The 17,702-nt window shown below is 38.2% G+C and overlaps 2 long non-coding RNA genes across 2 annotated transcripts; one reads left to right on the top strand and one right to left on the bottom strand.

Moving 5' to 3' along the window:
- Nucleotides 1-749: 749 nt before the first annotated feature.
- On the bottom strand, nucleotides 750-4,729 carry LOC120098221 (uncharacterized). The gene is made up of 3 exons (XR_005496330.2): nucleotides 4,646-4,729; nucleotides 2,263-2,409; nucleotides 750-908 (listed from the first exon to the last, which is right to left on the bottom strand). It is a non-coding gene; the product is annotated as an uncharacterized LOC120098221 (long non-coding RNA).
- Nucleotides 4,266-11,714, top strand: LOC134482995 (uncharacterized). Its single transcript, XR_010059778.1, has 3 exons — nucleotides 4,266-4,894; nucleotides 4,980-5,204; nucleotides 10,068-11,714. It is a non-coding gene; the product is annotated as an uncharacterized LOC134482995 (long non-coding RNA).
- Nucleotides 11,715-17,702: the final 5,988 nt, after the last annotated feature.

The following is a 17,702-nucleotide window of genomic DNA, read 5'->3' on the forward strand; positions in this document are numbered from 1 at the left end:
ATAAAAAAGGTTGTATTTGTTTATATATAATTATGCATTGTAAGGATAATTATAGTAAGTGTACTCTAGTAAGCTAACATATGATTTCTACTTGATTAGTTAAAGATGCATTCATTGTTATATAACAGAAAACCTTACTCTAGTGGCTGAAAGGAATAGAACTTATTTTTTCTTGTCTTATAGGAAGTGGCAATCTTTATAGGAATTAGCTCGTGGTTGAATGCCAACCCTTCAGTCTAGAAGACCGTTTGTCCTTTATTTTTGACAGGCCAGGAGGATTATTCCATTCTCACCCACTAGTTCTGAATCATGGCAGAAAGTATGAATGAAGGAGAAAAGAAAAATGTTTCTTTCTTTTGTATCTTCATGCCCCAGTGAATTATTCCCATCCGCGCCCATTTGGGCAGCATAAATTGGACTAGAGAGTTACATAAGTAAACAGTAAATTACAAAAGGATGACACAGAGTTGAAAGGATTTAAGACTGGAGGTCCTGAGGGTGTCTAGTGCTAGGAAGTGAGGGTTAGATATGATAAACATATATTGTATATGTATGTGAGGTTTTCAACGAATAATAATAATAATAATAATAATAATAATAATAATAATAAAACAAATGAATAACTTCATAATTACCCAGGAAAAGACGCTCCTCTTGCCAGGTCAGATTTTCCATTAAGACCTCAGTTACAGCCATGGTCAATGAATGCTTCAGTTAATGTAACCACTACAGAAAGCAGCAGCAACGCCTTGAGAGATCACATCGTTCTTTGTTTCTACAGCTGCCACTCTCTCCAACCATGGCCTCTTCACCTGCTATTTGCTCTATTTTAAAAATAGTTTATATTCTCAAGTGTAGGACTACCGCCTGTGAAATCCATATAGCACTGCTTCTTTATGCTATTTGGCCTGGAAGAAAGGGGAGGTAGCAAGAGGCTTTATGTAAGGAACAGAAATGCCTGCCATAGTTTTCATCTCAGCAAGAGTAGATGCAATTTCATAACTCACATCACATTTTCTGTTTCTGTTCTTCATTTCCCCTGTTGACTCACTTGGATTCCCACAAAACCCGGTTGCTCCCTGGGCTGAAACCAAGAACTGCTGTCTCTTGACAATTGTCCCTATTTTTTTTTTTCACTCACACTACCATGCTGAACTCCTCACATCACTTTCTCTTCTGCTAAAATAATGCTGACTACAGGCTTTCTTGTAGAAATTTCCAACTGAGGAGGCACTCAGGAGAAATACAAGACATTCCTCTGCTCTGACAGCCGAGAAATTCACCCAATTCTGTACCACAAGCAACTGTTCCAAACTGTATAGAGCCTCCTTTTTCATAGAAATTGAGAACAGTAAAATCATGGGAAAAACCCCAAGGGATATGTATTGATGGATAATTTCATATTGTTATGTGATAAGTTTAAAAAATAAGCTCAAATGAATATTTATTATCGAGTAACATGAATAATAAAAGGGCAAGTTGAGGAGCTAGAGGGGTAGCCAAGGTAAAACAGATAGAGGAAGTTAACCAACACTGACCTATGGCTTCTGCAGGTACAGGCATGCATGGATGGACAAACATCACATGTGCTTACACACCAACACTTACACTTGTGAATAAACCATATACCCCAAAATGACTTCACAGTAAGGAATAAAATCGATTTAAATAGTATGTACCACAGGATATGTTTTAGTAAAAACAGAACAAAACTGAGAGAGAATATGAGTACTTCTCCCACTCTCAGCATTCCTTAGCTGCCTATAGTACTTTTGTAAGGTTGAGGCCCCAGTCTGGTATGCCTATTGTACGTTTTCAGCTTATGTTTAGGTAGTCATGTTGGTAAGACCATGTGTGTGGCTTCTCACATTACTAGAAGAGATGCATCTTCACAGCAAACTCCTTGGTCTTCAGGCCCTTACACTCTTTTCAATGTTTCTTCTGAGTTTCCTGAGGTGTAAGTGTGGAAGTTGTTTTTTAGATGTATCCACTGGGATTGGATTGCAGGACTCTGCACTTATTTTTTTTTACTTTTTTTTTATTAACTTGAGTATTTCTTATATACATTTCGAGTGTTATTCCCTTTCCTGGTTTCCGGGCAAACATCCCCCTCCCCCCTCCCCTTCCTTATGGGTGTTCCCCTCCCAACCCTCCCCCCATTGCCGCCCTCCCCCCACCAGTCTAGTTCACTGGGGGTTCAGTCTTAGCAGGACCCAGGGCTTCCCCTTCCACTGGTGCTCTTACTAGGATATTCATTGCTACCTATGAGGTCAGAGTCCAGGGTCAGTCCATATATAGTCTTTAGGTAGTGGCTTAGGACTCTGCACTTATATTGGTTGTCGTTTTCTGTGATGACCTCTCTATGTTCCAAAGAGTAGGTTCCTTGATGAGAGGTGAGGACTATGCTATCTGTCGGCACAAGAAAAAGTATTTAGAATGCAGTTAGGGATTATCATGGTTTAGCAAATTGGTGGTGGTAGGCTCCCCTCCAAGATATATGAGTTTAATAGTACTGGTTAGTTAGTTTTACAGAACCAGTATGTTTTCCCCCTTATGTCTTAAGTCTAATTAAGAGGGCTATTGTTTACCAGTGAGGTATGTATGCCCTACTGCACCCACCATACCAACTGGTTATCCATTACCAAATATTCACCCTGGAAAACATAAATATTTGTAACATAACAGACAGAGCAGGTTACACACACATGCACACACATGCACACACATGCACACGCACACAAAACAATGATTAATGAAAACTGGGACCATGATTTTGAGAACCATGATGGGTATATGGGAGGCTTGGGTTGAAGGAAATGGAATGGAGATATAATGTGATTCTATTATAATGTCAAAAATAAGGAAAGAAAAAGGTAAAGTCTTTTACACATTTTCTTTTCTGCAAGTCAATTTTCTTCTTTAAGATTAAAGCACATAGTATTTAATTTCATCTAATTAGAGCACGCTTAAGTAAAACTATACAGAGGATTAGGCTTCATAATGCTTTCTGTCTTCTAACCCCTCCATCACGAGTTCTCATGTCCAAGGTTATAGAAAAAGAGAATGATTGCAGAGTGCTCAGTTTCCAGTCTGTACACTTTGGAATTCACCTAACGCACAAAAGTGCATTTACTTTTGTGTGTCAGAAGTTGCCATGTCCTCTTGAATACTGCTATCAGGTAAGGAGTTAATTTGTAGAGCTTTCATCAGACATTATTAGAATCTGCCTTTAATGATTTCTATATTGACATTTCAAGAAGTATTAACTGGGACTTACTAATTGATTCATGCCTCCAGGTATCAAACTGTTATTGATTTACGGTAAATAAATTATATGTTTTGGATTTACTGTAGGGATAGAAGAAAATATTTTATCCCATGACTCATTTAAAGTAACATGTAGACTAGGGATTTATTATCTAATAACTTAATATCAGAAATTTCATGTGTATTTTATAAACTATGAAATTTTTAAAAAATTCTCTATTTTTCTCCTGAACTATAAGTAATGTACTTGTAGTAATCACTTGGATTGGTACAGGGTCTTAATTAATACTATGGTGTCTTGTCTTAGCTTACTCGATCTTAGACATGAAAGCATAAAATAGTTGTTGTTATCAGTAGTATTCCTGAACTGGTTTGGAGGACAGCCGAAGAGGTGCATTTCCAAATGTACGAATATGGCTAACACACATGTGTATATATGTGTGTGTATGTGCTTGTATATGTGTGTTCATCTCTAGATGAAATAACTGTCTATCATCTATTATCTCTATCATCTATCTATCTATATCTATCTATATCTATCTATATCTATCTATCTATCTATCTATCTATCTATCTATCTATCTATCTATCTATCTATCTATCTATCTATTAGAATGTCTTCCAGGTCCTTCTAGTCCAACAAACATTTTCTACCAACTGAAAATTCAAATTCAGGAATTCAGCATTTGTTCAGCCAATGACTGTATGTCTCAGCTAGTCTTCAATATACTCTGGAAGCTTAAGAAAATAGGCTCTACTGCTAGTGCAGAAATGGACTCGGCAGCAAGCATGAGGGCAAACATGCTAAGAACAAAGGACTTCCTTCTTCCATGTCCTATATATAGGCTGCCAGCAGAAGGGGTGGCCCAGATTAAAGTTTGTACTTCTCACTTCATAGACTTAATAAGAAATGTCTCTCACAAGTGTTTCCAGTTGCTTCAGTTTAGTTAATTACAAATATAATTAAGTTTATAGCAAGAGTAGTCATCACAGTGTGTATACAAGTATGTGCAGGTTTGTGTATGTACATGTGTGCGTGTATTTGTATATGTGTTAAATGTGTATATGCTTATGTTTGTTTGCATATATATGTGTGTATACATGTTTACACTTATTTGTGTGCATGCATGCACATCTCTGTATGTCCATGTTTCGGTGTTTTGAGTGCTCTTAGACAAATATATTTATATGCCTAAATAAAAAATGTGCTTCATATCTCTGATTTTGATGGTTACCTGTGTATGCTGCTATCATCTACCTCACATCTACCTCCTTATTGCTGTTTTCTGAAATTATACAACCATAGTTGTTCTTTGGTTCATCTCCAAATACATTTCTTCTGAAGCTCTTATATTTTCCATTCTCCAAAGTGACATACCATTCAGGAATTAATGAGTTGATTCAAGGCTTGGGTTCCCTCTGCAGCCTCAGAACATAGAACACTTGCAAGTGGAACCAAACAAGGGATGAGAATATTAAAACATTCTAGCGTCATCTTCTGACTTCAGAGAGAAGAGAGAAGCTGGAGGTTGATTTAATCAAATGGAAAATGATTTAGTAAATCATGCCTGAAGAGTGATACTTCCAGAAAAACCCTAGAGCAGAGAATTAAGACATTGGAAGAGAGGTGGATGAGGAGGATCTGGGCAGGTGGAGAGGGCAGGGGTGTTTGAAGGCACGTCTCTCATAGCTCTATTGTCTCTTCTCAATAGATCCTGCTGACTTGGACTTTCTGTAGTTAAACCAAAATTATTAGTTGTAGGAACCTCTGATTTATTCTCGATTGATCATGAACACAGGAGATCTGGCCTTGTCTTACCACCTGCTCTACTTTCAAATGTCCCCAAATGATTGTGTGTTTGGTAACTTGGTCCATAGGTGGATGTACTGACTGGTAGATATGAGACATTTAAGAAAGTGAAACTTGACTGGTAAAGGTACGTCATTTTGGGCCCTTGAAGATATAGCTCCTCCTAATTCAACTTTCTCTACTTTCTGAACTGAATGTCATGTATGAGTCCTCCCATCCTACAAGGGATTTGCCATGGATGAATAACTATTTCTGCCACTGTGCCTTCCCTGTTCTGTTGGCTTGAAATTCTGCTAAAACCGTAAGCCAAGATAAGCCCCTCTTCACTCAAGATGCTTTTATCAGCGGTGGGAAGAGTCACACACAGCATTGGAATTGAGTGTTGTCATTTATACCTGAGCCTTTGACTTGTGGGACTACTGCTTTTTCCTGGCAGGTAGTGTCAGAAAGGAGAAAACTAAAAGGTACTCACATGGGATGCAGAGAATGGAAGGGTTAATACAGTGGGATAAATCCTCAAGTGTTTGTCATCACAGATATCAAATATTATGAATTATAATTTAGAGAAAATTTAATTTTTTTCTAAGTAAGCATCAACATTCTTGTAAAATTATATATAACTCTTGGGGGAAAATTATAGGTGTCTTTGCCCCTCTCCTTACCCTTAACTCTATTTCCTCCTGCGGTGTCTCACTCATGCTCTTGGCTAGTTGAGAGACAATCACAGTTCACTATTTCATAATTATCAAACAATCAAGAGGCTCCAGATTCTAACCCTGCTCAAACAGTGAAGGGCCAGTACTTCCGGCAGGGTTGTAAATGTTCCTGTTTCCTCATGGGTGGAATGGGAAGCATAGCCATTATAGCCATTATTCACCTCTTATTTCCTCAAGGCTCCTTCCAAAAAACAGGATTCTCTTCTGAAGGAGCCTGGGGGAAGGTCAGAATCAAATAGCATCTGCACGGTTGACATGGTGATTCTAGGATGCTGTAAGGCTTGTCACTTAATGTTTTGGTCTAAGTCTCCCATGTCTCTGAAGTGGCGTGCCTGGCATTTAACATCCTGCATATAAAGAAGCGTGTGTGACACTGGAGACAAAAGTTAAATAAGCTTCACTTTTGAGCTTCTTAGAGTCCATTTTTAAAGTCCTTCAGGCAGATATCTTTGCAGGTAATAAAAGTAGGAGTCACTGGGGCAGTGAGATGGCTTGGTAGCTAAGTGAAATTGCTTCTGTGTCTGAAGAATTGAGTTCGGTCTTTTGGGAGCAAAGTGGTGGAAGGAGAGAACAGCTTCTGCAGGCTGTGCTCTGACCACCACATGTACACTATGGCGAGCCCTACTGCTAAACAGACAAAGGATTAAAAATAGAAGTCATGGGTGGGAAGTTATTTATGGGATTATGGTCTATTTCTCAGACAGTGCACCAGATTTTAAAGAGAAGCTACATTTGCAGAAAAGGAAATGTCCAGGTGTTTCTCATGATGACTCCTCTTCCAGCTTGTGTTGTAGCAGTTGTTCTATTGGTCTGCATTTTTCTTTGGTTTCATGCTAAAGACCTCTTCCCCGTGTCTTATTTGAGCAGTAATTTTCCAACCAGTTCTGTGGAGACTTTGACCAGCTTTGTGCACCATCAAATTGGCACAACACTGACACCTGATTGCACACAAATCTCAGAAAGTGAATGACAGAAAAGTGTGCTCCACAGAAGGGACTCCCAAATTCTATGGGAGTTCTCAATGACTTTCAGCCCTTCTCTCTGTCTTAAACTTGTGAAGTTAATAGGCATATTCATATCTAAAATTAGCAATTAAGTTATGTTTGGGATCTAAACTTTTCCACAAGCATATCACATATTGAATTCCAATCGCTCAAAACTCTACATAGTGCTCAAAATGTTTAAGGAGTTCCACAAAACCTTCATTTTCAGTTATAGCTAGGAATGATGACTTACAACTATAATCTTAACAGTTGGGAGGCTGAGACAGAAAGATTGTCACAAATTCAAAGACAACATGGGCTAGATACTTAGTTCCATGTCATCCTGGGCTACCCTGTGACTCCTAAAACAACCCTAAAAAGTGAAATTCCAAGAAGTTAGTAGGACACTTGCAAGTGTGCCCTATTCTACTATAGATTCTGAGGGGAAATATTAGTTTATTATAAAATATTTGGCCAGCACTGAGTTCACAATGGGTAAAAGAGAAGTTGTAATTTATGTAATCTACCTAATTTCATAGGTGATAATTATATGTAAATATGTGTTATAAATGTTTAAATATCAACAGGGGTAGGCCATTTTCCAATTGATAACCATAGAATTTATAATAGTGATAAATGATTTATATCTAGCTGGTAAAAAGAAGCATTCATTATTAATTAGGAGAGAGTGAAGCATGCTCATTCCTTGCAAAGACCTCTAAATGCACAGGTTTTCCATTGTCTGCTCACCTTCAGCAATGGCCTGAAATAAACTAAGAACTAATGAGCAAACCGGAGATGGACAATGTTTGTATGAGATTTCCCATCAGATTTCAGTGATTTGAATGCCATTTTGCCATTTCCTTCCCCTTGTGCAACAGAAAGTAGAAAACGATAATGGAAATGAGATGGCAGCAACTAGTAACTTCAGAGGTTAGCACAACTATTAAAGTCTGGCATTGCAGGGTCGGACCAATTCTCAAACCCATTGTTTTGTGGTATGATTCAACTGGTTCAGTAGAAAGAAGAAGATTCTGTGCAAGTCCTTAAACATTTTGAGCAGCTGTCAAACTGCTATTAAAATATTGGAATTCAGCACGCAATATGCTCATGGAAACTTGGAAGTCCTAAGTCTAACTTAATTGCTGATATTACATGTTAGTGTTCCTGTTAGGTTCACATGTACAAGACAGGGAGGAAGGGCTGAAAGTTGTTGAAAACTCCCATAGGATTTGGGATTCCCTTCTGTGGAGTGCATTTTTCTATCATTTACTCTGAGGGTTCTGTGCAATAGGGCCTCAGAGAATCTCTTGAGATTCCTTGGGAAATACTAGTTTATCACAGAATATTTGGCCATCACTCAGCTAATATTGGGTAAAAGAAAAGTTTGTATTGCATATAATCTGCCTACTTTCACCGAAGAAATAGTACTCAAGAGCTATTGGAAATGACATGATGTTCATTCACTAAAAGCATAGCAGGAAATACTTTTATTAATTAATTACCACTAATACTGCTCTTCTTGTGTATGTGTACATGTGTTTATGTGCATGCACACACAGACTTTTAATAAAAGCTTTCTTCTTAGAAAGATGATACATAGATAAAGCAAATAATTAAAAAGAAAAGATTATTTCCATACAAGATTGTTTGAGGTTAGGCTGTTGCTATGTATTGCAATGCTAAATTCTGCACTAGGAGGTCTAGTTGGCTACTAGTGAACTCTCACATTTACTGCTTTTGTTGTGCAAACTTTGTTCCCAAATTTAAAACTATTGGTTAAATAAAAATGGCAATAGCCATTTACTCTGGAGGGATTAGAATTAGGCAGGTTTTAAGTTACCTGTTTGCAGAAAAGGGGAGAGGATGCAGGAGAGAGGAGAAAGCAGCCATGGGAGGAGATGGACCTTGAGCACAAGACCAGGAGAAACAGCGAATATTTGGAGTACGTTACTGGGGAATTAGCCAAGCCAGCAGTTAGAAAAGTAGCTTAGGGTTTACCCCGAGCAATTGTCAAAGCCAAATAAAATAACTATAGTCTGAGTCTTTCATTCATAAGCTAGTTGAAGTTAAGTTTAAGCTGGTTTTACTACACATGGTGATTGAGTTTGGGGGAAATGCTTCTTATTTTGGGTAACTACCCTGAGCTTAGTGTTAGATTGAGAATATACAGTTAGCAAATATAAAATAATAAAACAACACATGCTGGATAATGCAACTGATTTTCTCTCCTTCGTCAACTTTTATTTTTAATGATGCAATATTTCCAGCTTATTCTTTTATTTTTTTGGCACCAAAAATAATACTTCTCATTGTATTGCTGTCCACTTAGCCAAAGGCTTCTGAACTGCAGCGTTTAGCTTTTTTCCTTGCTAGTTCTTAGGTCTTTAGTGTAAAAAAGTGTGATCTCCCACTTTTTTTTTTTTGGTTCTTTTTTTTTCCGGAGCTGGGGACCGAACCCAGGGCCTTGCGCTTCCAAGGTAAGCGCTCTACCACTGAGCTAAATCCCCAGCCCAGTGATCTCCCACTTTTACAGGCCCTTCTGACCACTGGAATTTTTTTTTTCATCTGGAGGTTGGCAGTGAAGCTGAGGCCCTGGAGGCTTTGCAAACTTAATTAAGTTATCACTAATATCATTTTATTGGATATTTTATGTATTTTCATTTCAAATGTTATTCCCTTTCTAGGTTCCCCCTCTAGACACCCCCATCCCATCCCCTCCCTCTCCCCCTGCTTCTATGAGGGTGCTCCCCCTTCCACCAACCCTATACTGGGGATTGAGCCTTCACAGAAACAAGGGGATTCTTTAGGGAAGTAAAAAGACCACGGGTACAGTAAACATAAATGCCCTCCTTGTCCCTGGAAACTTCGTCACTGGTGTGAATTCCCTTGGTGCCATACTAATACTTTGATGCTAATTCTGCTTTCCCAAGAGGGGGTGACTGGGACGAGGAGTGAATCACTACTCAGGTGACTTCAAGTGAACCTTCTCTCCATTTTAACTTGTAAAGGCTAGAGCAGGTGATTGGACAGTGGAAAGGAAGTTGGAGCTAAAAAGTTTTACGGAGAGAAGGAGAGAGGGAGGGGGAGAACTAGAAGAGGAAGGAGAGAAAGGAAGACTTAAGAGGAGGAGGAGGTGGAAGGAAAATGGAGCAGAAGCACATGGCCTAGGGAAACTGTAAGTTATAAGGGATCTCCTAGCTGGGGAATAGAGTAGTGTAGTGGTATATATGCCCAATCAAGGCACACAGCTTGTATTCATATTAATTGAGTTGTGTTTTCCTTGCACAGGCTTATTGGGTTGGAGATTTACCACAACATATCACCAGTGGAAAAATGAAGTCAAGCAGCTGAATATACCCCAGCATTCATGGAAATTATTGCCCTTCAGCGCTGGCATAGTTTGGTTGACCTTTTTCTATAATAACTTCAATGTCTTCTCTGTGCTGTCCTTGAGATATCTCTTACTTGTTGTTCCTTTTTCCTGTGTCACGTGGTGAAGGGACTTCACAAGCCCAGGAGATTTCATCAAGAAGATGCAATTTAGAATTATGTAATCTACTGTCTCCTGATACAACGGTTGATACTTTTCCTCTTTGTCAGCCTTTCAGAGGTAGTACAGGAACAGAAATGGTAGATCCATGTATGCTGTAAAGTGGAAACGCACCTCCTCCCGCAACTGAACTGACTGACTTATCAACCAAGAATGGTGTTTTTCTTTGAAAAAATTGATTTCACACAGGTGTTGTGGGGACATATTGAGCAAGTAAATGCTACTTTCTGTGAATGCAGGTTAATCCATTTTACAGATACTAGGCCTCTCTGGTCAATCAGGATAAGGTTACATTCATGTATGTGCCCAGGGCTGACCATTTGACCTTGGACAATCAACTCTTGCCCAGGGAAGACCACCTCTCCCAATTTTGACTTTCCTCTATTGCCAATAGTTTTTTGCAGGGTTGAGGCTCCAAAAGGTTTTCCCTCATTCCCTTCGGCATGCTTATTGGTGTACTCTTTATTCAGTTCATATTTGGACATATATAGTTTTAATAAAGTTTTTCTATCTGGACTGAGTTTCTGGTTTCTGAGTTGCTGATCAGGGTTGTCCAAGAGACTCCTTAAACACACAGCCCATTGCTTGTTACCCCTGGTGACTCTAGAAACAGGGCCCCGGTACCAATGAGCTAGAACTGACTTGAATTCTCCTTCCCTGAGAACTAGCTTTCAATGTACCAGGTGGTACCATGGATGCTTCTAAAGGAGGGAGGCAACCAACAATCTGCCTGTGAATGACCACAGTGACCACTGTGGCATGATAACCATAAGGGAGCAGAAATGGCATGCATACCTTGGCCATAACTAACAGTTCTCAAACTGGACTCATGAACTGCTCAAAAGAGGTGAACCACATGTGGTATCGGAAACCTAGTTAAGTTTTGGTTATCTGAGGAGGAGAATCCACAACCATTAATTTTCTCAACTAGAATAATGGCTATCAACAACTTTTAAACATTTTTCTATATACTCACAGATAATTGTATTCTTTATACCCCATAAAGGAAACTTCTCTTTGCATTCGATTTTTTAAGAGAAAAATTATCTAGGAAATTTATGTTTCGGCAAAAGGAAGAAATAGAAATTTCCCCTAAAGAATGTTCTCCCAGATTGTACTCTCTCCCCTATTATGAGCAGTCCAAACTGGACTGGTAAGCTCATCACTGTAGTTAATTTTCATAATTCCATTACATACACACTGGATTTATGGTGCATTGATAACTTTTCTCATTGCTGTGACAAAATGTCCAAGAAACGGAACTTAAGAGTGTAAAGCTTTGCTTTAGTTCATAGTTTGAAGATTCAGTGTATCATGCAGGGACGGCATGGCAGCAGGAAGCACTTGATTATAGTGGATCCTTCAGAAGCAGAGGGAGATGCAGGACAGAACCCAGCTTGCTCTCTCATTTTTAAATTTATTATTTTATTTTTAAGATTGCAGTGTAATTACATCATTTTCCCCTTCTTTTCGCCTCTTCAAACCCTCCCATAAGATTCCCCCTCGACTTTCAAGTTCATGGATTATTTTCTCACTAGTTATTGTTATATGTGAATATAAAAACACATAATATATTTTATATATAATTATATATAATATATCAATATATTATTATAAGATATACAATATTGTGATATGTAATATGTTATCAATCTAAACATTAAATTAAATTATTATAAGCATTAATATTATTTTATTTATTGTATTTTTAATATAAGTGATGTATATTATTTATTTATTATATAATAATTATATATTGTACAACATATATTCCAAAATATAGTCTATTTACTTTGTATAATAATACTCAAATGCATATTTTCATGACTGACCACTGGAAAATCAGTTAATATGCTTAATTTTTTATTGAGTCTGACCTTAGCTAGTAGAGTGTGATGCTGCTTGCATTTAGGGCGCATCTTCTAATTTGAGTTAAACTTTTGCAACATTTTCATAAATACAACCAGATATTTGGCTCCTAGATGATTCCAAGTCCTGTCAAGATGCCAGTCACGTTTAGCTATCACGACGAGTAGTATGCATTCTGTGGATTTGGAAAGGTGCAAGATGGCATGAGTCCACTATTGTAATGCACAGAGTAGTTTCGGTATTGTAAGACTCCATTGTGCTCTCCATCTCCCCTGCCTATGGAAACCACTGGCTTATTTTTCTTACATTTACAATTTTGTCCTTCATACAGTTCTGCATGATTGGAATCATGAGTATGTAGCCTTTTCAGAGTGACCTTTTTGTACTCACTAATGGGCATAACACTTTTTGGTTTTTCTGTTTTGAGAACTCATTTAAATGCTGGTTATATTTCACTTTCTGAATACATTGTAGTTTATTTGTCCACTCAGGACAGAAGAACACCTTCTTGCTTGCAAATTGTAGAAATTATGAATGTAGGTATGACAAGTATATTCATGCATTTCTGTAAGAATATATTTTTTTAATCTCTTTAGGATAAATTCCAAGGAGAATAATTGCAAGGTGCATAGGGAATGCTTTTTGGTAAAAGGTGTCTCAAGAATGAGAGAAAAGGGAGAAGTCAATTGGGAAGGGATATAAATTAGTGCTATTTGGACCTGTGCAGGTCCTATGGGAGCTGCCAGTCTCTGTGAGTTCATATCAGTCATATCATGTCAGTCTGTGGTGTCTAGAAGACACTACCCAATTGGTATCACGTACCTCCTCTGGACCTTACTGTATCTCTACCTTCTCTTCCATAGAGTTTCCTGAGCTCTGAGTCAGTGGGCATTGCATAAAAGCATATCATTTTGGGTTCCCACCTAGAACGGCAGAGACTGCTCTATATCCTTGCAAGCATTTGACATTGCCAATGTTTTAAAGTTTGGCCACTGTAAAATGTGTATCACGGTGTCTTTCTGTGTTGTTTGCAGTTCTTTGGTAGCATATCATCTGCTCACAGGCCTATTCATCACCAGAGACTCTTCTCTGCTGAAGTATCTGTAAAGGTCTTTGAACCAAACTTTAATTCCTTTATTATGTTCCTAAAGAATTTTAAGATGTCTTCAAATATTTCAGATAACAATGAACTATTCCATGTATCTTTTCTCTCGGTTGGGGGTCTTTTCATTCATTCCTCTGACATGCTTTTTAAAAAATTGAAGTTTGGCTTTTCATTTTCTCCCAGGGTCATGCTTTTGCTGTTTATTTAAAAAGCTCAAACTGTACCCAATATTCTTTAGGTTTCCCTATATTCTTGCAGAAATTCATGGCTTTGCTTGTACATTTAGGCTCTCAAGCCTTTCATGTTAATTTATATGAAGGCCATAAAATCTGGTTTGGAAATTATTTTCTGACACATGGCTATTCAGTTGTCCCAGCACTGTTTGCTGGAAATGCAGTCTGTATTTCTTTACTCTAAAAGGCACCTGAGCCAAGTTTTCTAGTAACCTGTGTTGAAAGTATGTTTGCCTTGCTTAGTGATATTTTTGGTTTTAAATTGAAAACATTTTGTTCACACAATATATTCCATTTATACTTTCCCCTAATTTCCCCCCAGATCTTCCCCACCTTCCCTTCCTTTTAACTCCATGCCTTGTTTCTGAAAAGCAAAACAACCAAATAAGAAGACAAACAAAAAAGGATAAAACAAAATGAACAAAGTAACAAAAAAACAGAAGGAAAAGAAGGAACATGGGAAACACACACACACACACACACACACACACACTCACGCACATACGCACAAGCATGCATGCAGACAGGCAGATGCACCATGAAAACCATAATATACAAACGAAAGACCAGAAAGATAAAAAACATTAAAAATTTCCTTAACAAAACAAAATGAGAAAAGAAATCCTCCATGTCTTAGAGTTTGTTTTGTGCTGGGCATCTACTGTTGGGCATGGGGCATGCCCTTAAGTGTGGTCTGTATAACCAGTGAGACTACCATGGAGAAACTTATTGTCCTTTGTAAGCAGCTGTCAATCAGAGACAGCTTCCGGTTGGGAATAGAAGCTCATGTCTGCCTTGCCATCTCATCACGGGGAGCCTGTCCACGTTGGACTTGTGTAAGCTATACATGCTGCCATAGTCTCTAGGAACTCCTGTGTTCATCTGTCTGTTGTGACTGGATGCCACTGTTTTCTGAATCCCCTACGGCTCTTACAATCTTTTCACCTTCTTTTCCTCTTAGTTTTCTGAGCCCAGAGAGGAAGAATTTGATGGAGACATCTCATTTAGGACTGAGGGTTTCGAAGTCTCACTCTGCACATTGTTGAGCTATGAGCTTTTGTAGTAGTTTCCATTCACTTCAGGAGGTAGCTCACTGATGATGGCTGAGCAAGATATTGATATATGGATATAGCAGAATGATCATAAAATTTGTTTTGTTATTATGCCCCTTTAGTAGAAACATATTATTCACATTTTCCCTAAGTTCATGCTCTACGTCACCTCAGGTTCTTAGGCTCCTGAGTTGCTTTGTGGATGGATTCCGCCGCCTTCTTCTATAGTGGGCCTAAAATACAATGGGATAGTGGCTGGTCACTTCCTCTCACAATGTTGCCTCACTATTGCATCAGCATCACCAAAAGATTAAAGATCGGTTTCTGCCTCGCAGAAGGCCTCCATTGTAGATCAAAGGGTGTAGAAAGATTGGTGGCTACCTTTCTTCTCAGTAGCCTGAAGGGTACTCTTCAGTGCCATGAACACAATGGGGTGACGACTCTAGTTTGGCACTGGCTTGACTTCTTCACATTCAATGAAATATGTGGGTGTTGTCTTCAGCAATAGGGGACTACCACCAGTTTGTGGAGAATAACCAAGAACTTGGAAATAGCCCACGTTGTTAGGGAGTTTTAATGGGGCCTCCTTGGACAACAACTCAATTAAGCACAAAATTTCCATGATTGTTTTGATAATTTTGTTAATTTATAATTCTAAATAAACAATTATAACACATGTGAAGAAGGAGAAATTCAATTCTTCATTCCCCGTTCTGTACATCTCTTCTTTCCTTTTCTGGTTTTGGGACTTTCAGTAGGATGAAAAAAGAGCAATAGTGCAATGGGAAATCCTTAACTGATTTTTATTAATTCCCCTTCCATCAAAAGAGTAGTCCAGATATTTATAGTCATGTCAAGTGTGCAAGTTAATGAAACTCTGAGATTAGTTGGGTCTGCAGTTGGAAGACAAATTTCCTGAGGGAAAGAACCTCTATGATGAGCAGATTTGGACATGGTGATTATAATAGACACTGTATTACAGGTTATGGGAGCCATATGAGCCCAAATATTATCTACAATTGGGAAAATAAGCATACAGAACGGGAAGGCAAGAAGTGTAACTAAAGAAGACTGCTTAGTCTGGGGTCCCAGGAATGAAGTAAAAGTGGGAAGTTGTTTAGGAAAGGCGTACATCAGTGAGGTTGACTCATGGTATGTGTTTATATCTTACGTATTGGAGAGGAATTGACTATCTCGGAATCCCATGGATACGTTTCAATGTCATCTTAAAAACTGGTTTCAAGTCTTCACTTTCATTTGGCATCTTCTGAGAACAGATCTGGGAATCTGTCATATGGATTCTCAGCTTTGCCTATGACTCCTTCCCTCCTTATTCTTGCCCTCTTCCCACCTTCCCTACCTCCTCCCTCCTTCCTCCCTCAGAGGATAACTTCCTGTGTTACTCCTCAGGCTCTGTCCATATGGTTTTTGAAGTAGGGTCTCTCACTGGCTCAGATGTTTACCAATAGATCAAGCTGAAGGGCCATTGAGATCTGGTGACCTACCTTGCCTCTCCCTCCTGAGACTGGGATTCCAAATGTATTAATACCATGCCTAGGTTTTTGACTGGATATTGAATACAGGTCCTGGTGCTTAGCAAATGCTTACTGACTGAACTATCTCCTATCCCTTCCCCCATCCCTCATTTCAATCCATAGTTACATTGTGGTGTACTGCTCTGGAGTGGACACTTTTGGTCTTTAAAATTGGAAGACTGAATTGGTGTTAAGAAAGGAAATGTCTTTTATAAGAAGACTCTGGATAAAATCTTCTCTAGATATGTGTTTTGCAGTGCAATTTTTTTCAATTGAAGTATGAAAGGTTAGTACTTGATTACTACTTTAAGTTAGTAAAGCTTATTTTTTTTGGCATAAAAGGCAGTTTAAACAGTCAGGTAGAATAACTAGGAGGAGAGACTTTTTGTCAACTGATTATTTATTCAAACAAGCTTGCTGTATGCTTCACTATGTATAAAAGAAAGCAAACAGAGCTGATTCAAGGGCTACTTAATATGTATTTACAGATATATGTGCTAATTTCCATTTTGTCTGTCTCAGTAATATATTTTATATTTGCATTTACTAATATTCTTTCAAATATCAAATGTATTTGTGATGGTTTGGCTGATTGTGTAATAACCTAAAATATTAATTGATCTAAAATATTTAGAGCTGTTTAATTCTGGAGAACAGGCATATATGCAATAATTGCCAATAAAAGCTTTCTAACATGAAAATATATTAGAATAAATCTGCAGGGAAATAGGACAGAAATATGTACTGAAGGAGAAAAAGGCATCATATAAATATCATATTGTGTGTTTTTAAAAGGATCATAGAAGCTACCATATTATATTGGTAATTTCTCCTTGCATATATTTAAGTTAACTGGTAATATGTTATAAAAGTATTCAACTTTTGCAACATGCCTAAATATATCCTTTGCAACTAAAGAAACGTTGAAAAAAATTAAGCCGACAACCTAAAAGTTTGTGAGAAGCCATGTATGCTTTAAAAATTATTTTTGGAAGCATGTGGGAAAAATACTATATTTGGAGGGGTTTGTCTTAAAATGCACATCATATGCTATATTAGTTTTTACTTAAATTATATGCTTTCAATGATTAAGGATGATTACATTTTAGAAAGAACTTATGATCCTTTTTTTTCTACTGGGTTTCAAAATATCGGTAGTATCACATAGCAACGAGGACTGATGACCTGGGGACAGCAGCATCCTTCAGTGTGCTTCTTGAAAGTGAGCAGAAACATGAGGGGTGGTGCCAGGGGGAGTACTAGGAAGGGGCGGGCATCAAGGGAAGCACTAGAACCTGAGGCATGTGGTGATGACTCTGATTAGTTGTGGCTTTTTGTGTGTTGTCTGCATTTCTTTCTGGCTGGTAACCCAAGCTGGTCTTGAATTAATGGTGATCCTCCTGTTGCATATTTTCAGCTCTCTAGGATTCTGTGAATGCAGCATCTCGCCTTGCTACCACTGCTTAATTTTGTTCTTAGGACTTGACTCCCTTTATTATCATGTTTAGCCAGTTCTTATTCACAAGCCCCTGGAACCCAACTCTTCTTGTTCTGCTTCCTGTCTCTTTAGTTCCAGGGT

The sequence above is a fragment of the Rattus norvegicus genome, chromosome 18, assembly GCF_036323735.1.
Source record: "Rattus norvegicus strain BN/NHsdMcwi chromosome 18, GRCr8, whole genome shotgun sequence".
Classification (NCBI taxonomy): Eukaryota; Metazoa; Chordata; class Mammalia; order Rodentia; family Muridae; genus Rattus; species Rattus norvegicus.